The sequence below is a fragment of the Ceratina calcarata genome, unplaced genomic scaffold (assembly GCF_001652005.2).
Source record: "Ceratina calcarata isolate Rehan_Ccalc_2016 unplaced genomic scaffold, ASM165200v1 scaffold471.2, whole genome shotgun sequence".
Classification (NCBI taxonomy): Eukaryota; Metazoa; Arthropoda; class Insecta; order Hymenoptera; family Apidae; genus Ceratina; species Ceratina calcarata.
Genome location: NW_017171239.1, coordinates 129,547 through 141,906, shown reverse-complemented (window position 1 = coordinate 141,906; position 12,360 = coordinate 129,547).

The window sequence follows — 12,360 nt, the reverse complement described above, 5'->3', positions numbered from 1 at the left end:
TTTAAGGCGCCGCGGCGCGCGGTGACGGCGGCATTCTGACGAAGACGAACCGGGATACGCGAGGTGGACGTCGACTGCCGTGGGAAGAGGACGATGAATACGCTATCAAACTTGAAGAGATAGAGAGAGAGAGAGAGAAAGAGAGTCAAAGACGACGAGGGCTTGCTCGTGCGATTACGATCGGCGCGGGATCGTCGAACGGGGTGAGGCGAGGACGAGAGGGAACGGAGGCGGACGAGAGAGGCTTAGAGCGAGAAGGGGGAGTCTTCAGGATGCATGGAACAAGTCTAAAGGTAGCCAAGTGCGCACTGGATGCCGCGCATCTGCGCTTACCAAACGCCCACCGACCATTACCAGGCCGATCGACCAATTGGGCGAACCCGTGGACGCCCACCGATCTGTCCATGCCAGCGCTCGTCGTCGCCCACGCAACGACCGAGGCACCCTTCCGCCTTCCGACTGACGCGCCCGCGCCGCCGCCGCCGCCACCGCCGACGCCAACGGCTCTCTTTGTCTTTTACGCGGACCGGATCGATTAATCCCCGAATCGGATGTCGATGTCGGATGCCGGCTACGCTCCGGAATCGACGATTCCAACGATTATCCAGCCTCGATACTAACAATCTTCCTGTCCCTCTGTCTATTCGCGCTGCATCACGTTTTTATGATTGCTACGCTCAGACATGAGATGTGACGATCGTACGGGGTGTAATAAAAGGGTAGATCGTCTTTTTCAATGTATATTTAGGGGCCACAGTCGATTTATATTGTTTTCAAGGGTTTCTCATCGTATACATAATTAAGAAACTGTTCTTATGAGTCGCTGGTACTTCGACGAATCTCTCTTCATCGTCTTACTTCAAGGGTGACGACAATGAAAAAAAGGGTGACATGAAGGGTCCCTGTTTAACTCGTCATTATCATTGTATTATTATGTTTCAGTTGTCATAAAAGAAGTCATATTTATCTTATCACTGTTATGAGATGACACCCATTGATTTTATATTGGATATTTTATTTTTTGTCTTGGTTCCTCAGGTAATATTAAATCAAAGGTGATAATAGTTACACGGCACAGTGTTAAGAATTGCATTGTAAGAAATATTGCAAGAGGACAGAGTTCATCCAAAGCCGAAAGGCAAGGGTTTGATAAAATTCTTGAAAAATTCATGTGAACTGTCACTTGACGTGAATTGCAAGCTCGTGCTTTGGGGGTAAAGATAGATCGGTTTGAAGATTGTTTTTGAAACGAATTGCAGTCTTCTCAGAAATGATACCGTTGCCTTCCTGCTGGATCTGTCACAATACTTCCTATTCCCATCTGACGAGCGAGTGCATCGACCCGCTTTCGAGTTCTCTTCATTTTTCATCGTTTCCAGATAATTAGCTACGTACGCCGTTTCATGGGAAAGCGGCAAGAACGGATACGCTGGAAACATTGATCCCACTTCGCGTGCGTTTCCTGTTCTCCGCGGTTGTTCGACTTTTGTTCGATTTGGCGAAACCCGGCTGGTATCCTGGTTTTCCACGATATACAAAATGTCGGTGTACCTCGCCACCTAATCGATGGTTGACGGAGAGAAAAAGAGAGCCGTTGTTTCCAAGAACGTTCTCAATCCTGGAGGCGACACCAGGATCTAATGATCTGTATAAAGCGGAGAGAAACGATTTGCTCGATAGACGATTTGCTCGGTAATGGCGGAGGATCTCACGCGAACGATATCTCCGGGCAGTGTCCTTGCTAAGATCATCAATTTCAGTTGCGTGCACGCTGCTGGTTAAATTCTTCGCGAGTACTTAAGAGAGAACGAAAACTAATTGAACAGCCGACCTTTCTTCGCGTAATAACGTCGCGTCCTTCCAGTTGGCGAGCAGCGAACTCGAAACAGAAATCCGGCCCAGACTCAAAGTCTCAATGAGTTTTAAAATCCATCTACATGATTGCTAATCTTTAATAGCTCGAACAAAGTTTGGCTCATCGTCTGCCTCTAAGCTTGTCGATTTAGAATTGTAATATTCAGGCTCGGTGAAAATCATTCTTAGACGATAAAAGAAAATTGGTGCTCGTTCGTGAATAACAACGCGACTATTGGTCGTATTTTGGGCGCGATAAAGGCCAGTGAAGAGGATTACCTTCGAGGTTTCTGGTCACGAGCGCGAGTCACGCGGAGTTGAGGGGAGAAGAAAGTCTGAACGAGGTCCGATGCAAATTCTTTCACGAGCCTCGCGTGCTGCTTCTCTCGTCGGGATCGATGCTACCTACCCCTTAGGAACAGTTTCTCAGAGTTATCGATCTCGAACACTTGCCGTGTTTTTTTACTGCGCCACGATGTTGTTAATAATGTCCGCATGGCGATGGTTGCACCTACCCCGCTGCGTATACAAAGGACGCTGATTATGGATACGGAAGGTTAAATTTGTAGGGTCGAGGTTTCTTTAAATGGAAACGAAGAAATGAGCAACCTGTTTCTGAAAATCGTATAACTACACTTTATGTAATAAACGCCCCACTTTCTGTAATGCTAGGTGAAGTGAACAATAATTTTCTTGATAGACGAATTATAGTTTTATTAAATTAATTAATTTGGTTCAAGTGTCTGTGAACAAAGGAAAGAGTGGATCACCCTAACTGTTTAGGTGGCACGTACACGATGTTCAATTTAACAGAAAAATCCAATTAGGATTCGGATATTGTGGTTCGCCTGTCTTCGACCCAGTCGATTCACGTCCTACCGAAACTGGTAAACGATGCGGTCACAGTAATTGAATCATCGACCACTAAACCTGCCAGAGCTTGAACTTAACATGAGTCTCAAAACTCTTCTCGAGTGAACTTTGAATTTAATCGAATCATCTTTAAAGTAGTTAACCAACTCATTTACGACTAAAATAAGACATCTGGATATTCAGTCATAACTTAAAGACTATCCTGAGAATATTTCCAATTTCATACTTTAGAATTAACCTTCTCCACAACAATTAAACAATTCACAAGTTTCTAAATTTCTGTTGTTCCAAGTAAAAAAAGACATTTAAAATACTTTTCAATTGGACTCGAAAGTTTTGTCCAATGAACCAAATTAGCTGCACTAGAATCTATTTTAAAACTTTCAGAGAGTCTCACATCTTATTGTCTCTCATAATTTCCATTAATATCGACATATGAAATGCACAATGAGAATTTAATATCTTACATACATATTTAACTTAAACTTCAAACAGTACGTATCCAAATGTACTTTATACTAGAGAACGATATGAGATGAATTCATCGTGTCGAAATATAAGATTAGAGGTTGAGAATATTTGGTAGCATGTTGGAAACTGGACGCGTGACCGAATAGAGCCGAGCATGGAAATATCCATGGATGATCATTGTTTCGTTAACAAGATTAGCCTCCCCTGCGTCGCGTTGTTTGGACAGCTGAATGAACCAATTTCCGCATCGAGACGTGTCTGTTAAAAGATGATGAAGTCGTTGACCCTGTTCGACTAACCAGTTCCTCGTATGTCTTCGTAACAACACGTTCCGAGCCGGTTGGAGTAAAATATTCCCGGTGGCTGGGCCAGTCCCAGAGGCTTTTCTTTTTACAAACTAAACGCTGCCATGTTTTTCTCAGTTAGAATACAACTCGGCAGAGCTATCTTTCGTGGGCATCGACCAAATCACGCGACGTCTAAAATCGTTGCGACCCAGTCACGAGCCTCGTGACTAATTCAATTAAGGGCGCGTTCCTTTTTTTCACGCAATGCGCCACGCGACCTGCGCGTCGTGTCTTTTTCCTTCGGTCGCGAGCCAGAATCAAAGTTAGGGTGGGAGAGGGTAAAGAAGAAGAAGAAGGGAAAAATTACATATATCGCGACGATTACCTCGAGGAGTAAGAGAGCGCAACACGAATCGCATGAACGAAGATTTATCGCGAACACTTTGCATGGTCGGCTCGGCTACATCAGAAACTCCGTCCCAGCACTATTACTACTATTATACCACCGCGCAGCCAGGGTATGTGTACAGTCAGGAGGAAAGGGCGACGCCGATAAATCATGCGACAGGAATGATTCGGCTAAATTGCTGCTCGCACGTATCCGCGCTCGAAACTGCCCCTCGGGCCCGTTCTCTCCCGGTCCGGTCCGTGACGAGAGGGTGGGCACGGGCCAGTATCCACGCGAACCGCCGCGGTGCACTCCCTGCGGGCGGGTGTAAACCGTGGAAAGAGGCAATGTCCGTCATCCGCGCTAAGTACGCACGCGTCCGAACAGCCGCCACTGGTCTATTGATTTTCACCTGGTCCCTCGGGGGCTGCTTCGAGGTGATCGCGTTACCTGTTCTCTGGCTAGGTACGCTTTCGTCGGGGACAGGCCTGCCTCTCGAGGGCGGAGATCGTTCGAGTGGGGTAACTTTCTCTCCGATTGGCTGTTGGGAACAGGTAATCGGTTCAGGTATCGACTTCGTTCTCGCAGCCTCTTCGCTCGCTTCTCCCCCGAGCCCGTAATCCTCTTCTCCGTGTCGGTGGGACCGTAATGTCAACTTTGGTATAACATCTTTGGCACCGTTCGCGATCTTCAGGTGCGTCTGTACTTTTTTTCTTTACAATCGAATCGACTTTTTATACAGAGTATAAGCTTGAAATTAATAGGCGTGCATGTACACGAAAATTTAGGTCGGGAAGTCCTGAAAGTTTGCCGTTTACTCGTAATTCCGGGACTTGAGACTCAAAACTGAATTCGGTAATCACTTTATTTTTTATTCGTTAAACTTTCAGAATTCCGTTTAAAGCCGACAAAAATTCCCAAGCCGAGTTTTCGCACATCCCTACAAATTATACATTTTCCCTTGCTATAACTACAGCGTTAATTTTTAAATACTGTGCTCATCCCTCCATTGACTGCAAATGTAGAGTAAAAATTCTCCTTGAATCACTCGCAAACTGTTAAATTAATAATATGCCTCAGAAGATTCTCGTACTCATCAAAACGTAGAACAAATACTAAAGTTTCATGGCCTTCCCTAATACCCAAAACAATTTTTAGAATTGCCTAAAATATTGTCGCTACATCATTTTGTTTCTTCATACTCAATGAGCTGCAATCAGCAAACAGCTTGATTTTACACTTGTTTCAGTCGTGTATAAAACATCTGTGAGGGTGTAAATATTTGAAAAAGTCCGAAAGATTGATACAAGACATTTCATACGTTACAGACAATATTCCTTCGACTCGGTTAACGTCCTGTCGATCTTTCACCATCCTCGTTCGTTATACGATCATTCTACTAATTAGTCAAAGGATTTTCAAATAATAATCGAGGTAATAATTTCTCGTGAAACGGTAGCGCGTATTAAACACCGAGTGGGCGTTGTTAGAGCGTAGAAGGATAACATCGTAGGCGTCCTAAGCAGAATTATGCGATCAGCGAGGCCGATAGTTCTACGCGGCGGTCCGGTATTGTAAGTAATTTCGCCGCTGGTAGGAGGCGGGGAGGGGGGAGGGGGCAAAGTTAATTGCGGCCCTCGCATAAGTTAGTCCGCCGTGACACCGCGCTGTAAATACGTCGCTCATGCAGGTCGCGACGTGGCTACAAGAGCGTGAACCGCGGCTATTTGCATGGAACGCGCGATATTCGTTGCTTAATTGTTCTGTCGCAGCCGCTTCTTCGTTCGCCCTTTGTTCCGGCTCGCCTTGCGAAAGGAAAAAAAAAGAGAACGTTATGACCGCCGCAACGGAGCAAACGAGCGTGTAACCGGATTTCCAGGAAACGAGCGAATCTTCTGTATCGCACCCTCAAACTTTCTCTACTTACCTTTCGCATTCATTTTCTTACTTCTTTCATTCCGAGCGAATGAGTAGATTTCGACTCTTCACTCAGACAAGAGTTTTTCAATGATTCTTCTGTTATAAAGAAATAATAATTTGATTTATCCGTAGTTTCGATACATCTTAAGAAAATTTAATTAACAATAATTTCGCAAAATCTTCCATTAATTCCTTTCGATATCGTGAGGTATCGAGGATCCGAGAGAGTTTCGACGTGGACGACTTCCCATGGTCGACCCTGAGTACTCGCGGTGCACGCAAAGATTAAGGGCTACCGAACAAAAGGACACCAAGGAACGGTTTCATTTGGACTCCGCGAGCCGCACAAAAAGAGCTTCGGGTTGCCCTTCCGTTTGCGAGCCCGCTTTCCCTCGACGAAAGTAGTGATCGTCTCGCGCGAGTCGATTCTATACGCGACCGGATGGTAACCATGTGGTCGGTGCCGATTTCTCAACGCCGGGAAACGGCCGAATGTGAAACCCAAACGTATGTTTATTAATCGCGAGTTTCTCTTCTTCGCGCTCCTTCCTGTCCGCATTCGAACAATGATGGGAAATATTAGAGAACTACGTATGGAAATTTGAATAAGTACTGTTAATAGCTCACTAGTATTCGGGGTTTGAAAGCCGAGGGTGCGACGTTGTAAATACTGAGATAAAACCTCCTCCAGATGAGAAAGAATCAACAAACCGCGACGGGTGATCGTGATCCTTCGAAGCACGCCATTGTCACCGTGAATAAGCCTAAACAAATTCTAAGGCAGTACGTGATCGGCTAATAATGACGCACGGCTCAGCCATCCGCGCACAGAAGCTGAAGAAGCAGCAGCAGCAGCCGCAGCTTCGCATACTTAGGTGTTACATATTAAACGAAAAGCTAGCCGAGGCAGCCACCTGTGCGCATAGCTAATACCATATAATAAGGGCTCATGCATATGAATTTTGGTAGGCCAGTCGAGCGAAGAATATGCTTATCCAAAGGGAATCTATCGGCCCTCTCACCGTGCAACCCTTTTTTTCTAATATAACTATGCGTAACGATAATGTCTTTCAGATGCCATCGCCCGTTTCTTTTATCGGGCGGTGCACCTACGTAAACGGTCTTGCCAGACGAAGGAAGTCGCTCATCAACGGAAATGTTAACTAGGAAAAAGAACAGGAACGCTTCTGATATGCTATAATACTGCATACGAGAATTACATTCACGATCAGCTCCGTTTCCATAGGTTAATGCTGTACAGAAACGCGAGTGAACTGAGAAACTGCGAGAACGAGTAGATCAGATCGTTCGTTATCAGACGATTAAATATTTCTTCACATCTCTCGTGAGATACGAGCAATATATTACGGAGCATAAAATATTTTCTTATCGTGGGTGTAAATAGAATCATAGATAATTATGATTACGGAACGTGAAGTAGAATTATCCGTCTATAGTCAGACAGTCGACTAGATCATCCGAAGTAGGGACCCTCCAAGAACCCTCGTGTCCGTACGTCAGTGAAATACAAATATAATAATAAAACAATAATAAAACAATGCTACATTATTTTTTATAAATATTTATTCTGTGAGTTTTGTATAATGATCGAATCTTGATGTAAAATAGCAATATATTTACACTTCCGTTTTATTCCTATTTCTGATTTAGGCGCACTTTTTCGCAGCCAATCAACAATCATTATTTAGGTGTCCAGTTCCTACCTAAAGGGTCCTTAATTCGAACTACGGCGTCCTTAATAATTTTACATACTCTATTCTGTTGCTGTATTGAATTTCTGATTCAGAATCGTTTCCACCGTCCTATCCTTGATTTTCCAGTGAGATTCTCTATACACAAATTTTGGGGATTTGTTATATGATTGAACGTTTGCACACGAAATAGCAGCAACATATCTTCAGAGAACGTGTTTCGTGAAAAGCAGCCGCGATCGGGCTAATATCCGTGAAAAAACTTCTTGTGTTCTTACGATGAAACAAAGACCGACCAAAGGCGGGGGACAGATGCGTTCGCGTGGCAGCCGCGGCGATAAATTCTTCCAAGCAGTCGATTCTTCTTTTCTTTTGATCGAGCCCGGCCCTCGGCGTCGATTCTTTGATCGGTGATTTCAAAGAAATCATTTCCGCGAACGGAATAACCGATCAGATCAAATACTCGATTTCTTGAAAGAAGTAGTAAATCCTAATGAACAAAAATTAATTGTGGGTCGTCTACTCGGAAGCTGACAATGAGACTTTACAAATCTTAATAACAGACCAAATAGAATTTGGTGTTGTCTTCTGCACGGAATGTAATACTGTCTTTCTAAGAATAAAAATATCAATTTCAATTTCAGAATTCTTTATTGGTCACAAAGAGATGATTGCTTAGGCGTCGTCTATATCACCACACACACTGTCCAATACACAACAGATCATAATTTCCGTTTCAATTCCATTAGCATACCTAATCGTTTTTCCATCATATACTCTATATTCAATCATTCATATAAATTATATAGAAGGCATTGGAATAGTATTATCCCCTATCCTACGAGTTAGGAACATCGATTTCAGTATATGTATAAAATAGATAAAGTCCCATAAAAAAATATTTTATTCACGTTCTAATATTCTTCTTTAAGAATCTTTAAATATGCATCTCATCTCTCTCGTAATTACTACACATACATATAAATACCAGTTAACTGTGCCCTTCTCTTGAAAGCTTGAAAGTGGCCGCGGCCTGTAACACCTTGCGCTAATAATTGCACCCTTCTTCAGATTGTAATATACATAAATGAAATTGGTGCCGAATGTCGGCGTACCCGACGACTGGACGAGCCTATTAATTAATAAACGTCCACTCGCTTATCCCCGCTTTCCGGAGTGACGTCTGCGCTCCGAGAGACGATATACATATCGAAAGCGTCCGGACAGATGCTCGCACGCAGGCGGTCCCTGCTCTCTTTATGTTACGCGGGTCACACCGTTCGCGCTACATGATTTCCTCGCGTAACCATCTGTTACTCGGAAGACGAAAAACTTAACAAATTCCGCTCCGCATACGCACGTACGTAAGTACGCGATCCGCAGATAAACAAGTCGCTTACGGATTAATTGCTTCTGATAGTCAGGCCTGGTAACGAATTCCTGTTGAGCCGCTTAACGAATGCATGTTATTCATATCAGGCTCGTGAATATGATCGCTATTGATTAAATGAAATCATACAATGAATTCTCGTCTTTGCCGATATCTACAGAAAATTCGTACGAGCGCAGAATTTCACATAATCAGAAACAGTGACAGACTATTATGAATTCGTGCTTTTATGATACCTTCGCGGTACTTCAGGGCTCGTCGATGTTATAAATGAACCTTTAATAGGTAAATCAATGAATTTCCATTTAACACAAACTTCGTATATTGAATTAACACGCGTTGGAGTTGGACAAACGGGGTCGCAGGTAACGTTCGTTGGCTCGGCACATTCGGCCAGTTTATCCTTCCGAGGCTGTCACTTCGTACCTCGTCGCCGATCCGTCATTCTCACCGGCGCGCGTCGTGCGTCCTCTTCTCGCGTTCGGTCCTGCTCCCGGTGGCGCTCCGTAATGAATAGAGGGTAGAGCAGAACGGGTTGAAACAAAAAGAGGGGCGGCGTAGATGAAGCGAGATAGAGGACCGAGCCGGAGCCGAGTTTTAAAGAAACACCTGTGCCAACTGGGGCGCAACCGGGGACGCAGACGGATGGACGAGCCGAACTGAACGGGTGGACAAAACAGGTGGGCCGTCACGCCGGGATTCTTCGCTCGTCATCCTCCTCTCTTGTTCTTAAGTCTCTCAGTTCTTACCTCAGGGGCCTTGAGTCTTTAATTCACCGCTACTACACGCGTGTACTCGCCTCGAGCACCGGGAAAATCTGTTACTTCCTCCATATTACTAATCTACCTCAAAATTAATTGAGAGATTCTAAATATTGGCGAACCCCTTAACTGTCATTCCCATGTGTTTCTTCAACACTCATCGTTAATGTCCCAATTTTTAGATATTAATTGTGTTGCTGACATTATTACTGGGATATCAACGGAGACTTCAATGCCTGGACAAACGTGAATTCATACTGACGATTTTAACTTGGTCTCGGAATAAAATCATATTTTATAGTGCCAGCGAAAATGGTATGCGCGAATCGATTTTCGACGTTCGTTTCTATTCCTCGTCCCTGACTTTTCTAAACGCTAATCTGGATTCGCGTGCGATGCCGAACGTTGTTATTCATGCAACAGTGTAGCTTGCGTGCAACCACACGGTAAACAGGGTAATCAGTTGCGCGCAGAACTTAAAAACTCGCAGGCGCGGAGAACGCGGATAAAAATTTAATCCGGTGAGTTGCAAGTTTCTTAATGCGTGTCTAGGTATAAACGTGTGGTCCACGTAACGTTAACGCAAAACCACAAATAGATACTATATTGTGGCAGGGAGAGAGAGATAGAGAGAGAGATAGAGGTCTTTTTCTCCGCAGTGTTGTTACGTTAATAATTTTGTACGATCGATAACCCAGATGCTCGTTCCGTGGTCTCTCGATGCGAGAATTTCTTTTTACCACGTGGTCTAATCGGCTGGATTATCGCCACGTAATCCCATACAATCGCATTTACCCTTCGTTTAATCCTAAGACTTCCTTCTCATCCGAAACGCTAATGACCGAATGCGCAAAACGTTCGTGTTATTGACACAACTGTGGGGAAGGAAAACAAGCTTCGATAACATTGTAACAATTATGGCAACCGGCGTACTCCCGGAAATTGTTCGTCATCAACCCCTTTCTCCCGATAATCCTAAACGCCATGAGTGTTCCGATAAAAAAGGAAGAGTGATCGAGGAACCGTTCGAAGAAGGGGGGTAAAAAGGCGAGCTCGAAGCAAAACGGATTGAAGGCCGTTTATTAGCGGTCTCAAAGGAGAACCGGTGCTTCCTTATAAATCATAACATCGTCGTGTCCAGAATCTCGCTCCACCTTCGCTTCCGGGCCGCGGGCACGGTGGCGAATATCACCTGCCGAATTGGGGCCCCTGGCAGCTATCGGTCGCCCGCACGCAGCACCCGAATACTTTGCGGTTTCTCGGCCAGTTTACGACCGGTAAGCGTCGAAACCGCGGCCAGATGTTATACCCGGCCGGCGGAGGAGACGAAGAAGGTGGCGAAGATCGCGATCGCGCATTACGAAAGTCCCCGCGACCAGCTGCGCGAAGGGGTACATAAGTATCTTGCCGCGCCACGCTCGATTTAATCGCTGCGATCTCCCGTATATAATAACCTAATCGGACGTTGTATCGTTTGTTGGCAACTTTTTCGCCACGATCTCCGGCCGCGGCACGGCCGGCCGGCGTTGCATCGCGCCACGCGCCGTAACCAATTTCAGGAACGTTTAGTTAGAGGTTTTTCTGTCCACTCGGATCGATTCCACGGAACGAATTGGCGTGTAGGAATCGCGATTAGACGACGAGCGCTTGATTTCTCGTTAGCAGCTATAATTTCGGAGAACTCCACTGTTTTTTCTTTTTTTTTTTTTGCCACCGGATGGAATTCTCTGGGTAGCTGCGACCGGTCGAGCGAAGAAACGTTTCTTTGAACGGTTTAGCTATCTATTAACGACGACGCTTTCCTGTTTGCTAAATGGTATCTTCTAATCTTTTGCCTACACGCGAACGACGGAGCGGATACCGCGGCGCGGGGTCGGTCGCCAGTCGTCGGTTAGTCAGCGTACCGGCAAAAATCGCGTAAAATAATCGCGCGTACTCGGCCCAGATCCGGCGCGTCGAATTTATCGATCCGTCGATCTCCCCGCATAATGAGCTAATCGGATGTTATATTGTTGCCGGCAGGCTCCTCTGACTCTCCACAAAGTATATTATCGCGCGCGAATTAAGTCTGCCCGAGAAAGCAAAGAGAAAGAGACCCGTTGGGGCGAGGGAGAAATCGCTGGGACGGGACAGGGGGAGGGACTGGACGAAACAATGAGAGGAAGTGAAGGTCCAACGAATGCGGCTTCTTCCCATTCCCGATTGCTATAGGAACTCTTAACCGGAGATATCATCCGTCCCGCCATTCTCTCATCAACGTGGCCCGTTAACTGTACACACTACTTACGTGTACTTACATCCAGCCGAGATATATCTGCCGCGCGGTGCCCCTATTATCTCGATCGGCTTGACCTAGCCCATGCATCGCGAGTGCAATTCTAAATTACGCTGCTCCTTTCCCGGAAAGTCTATACGCCTCCTTCATTTCTTTTTCTTTTCTCGCGAGTTATACATGCACGGTGAGCTGCTTTCGCGGATGCGATAGATCCGAAGGATACCGTTCGCGTTTCCATATGAATGATTTACTATCGGCTCGAATCGTTGATTCGGTGCAATGAGCTTGCATCTATGATCGATTGAATTTGCGTCTGACAGTGATATTATCTCTGTTTATCAACTAATGAAGTAGAAAGCTGTCTGTAAATCAATTTTTATTCCATCCAATAAAACTGATTTCACGTTTTATTATTAATCACATTCGGAC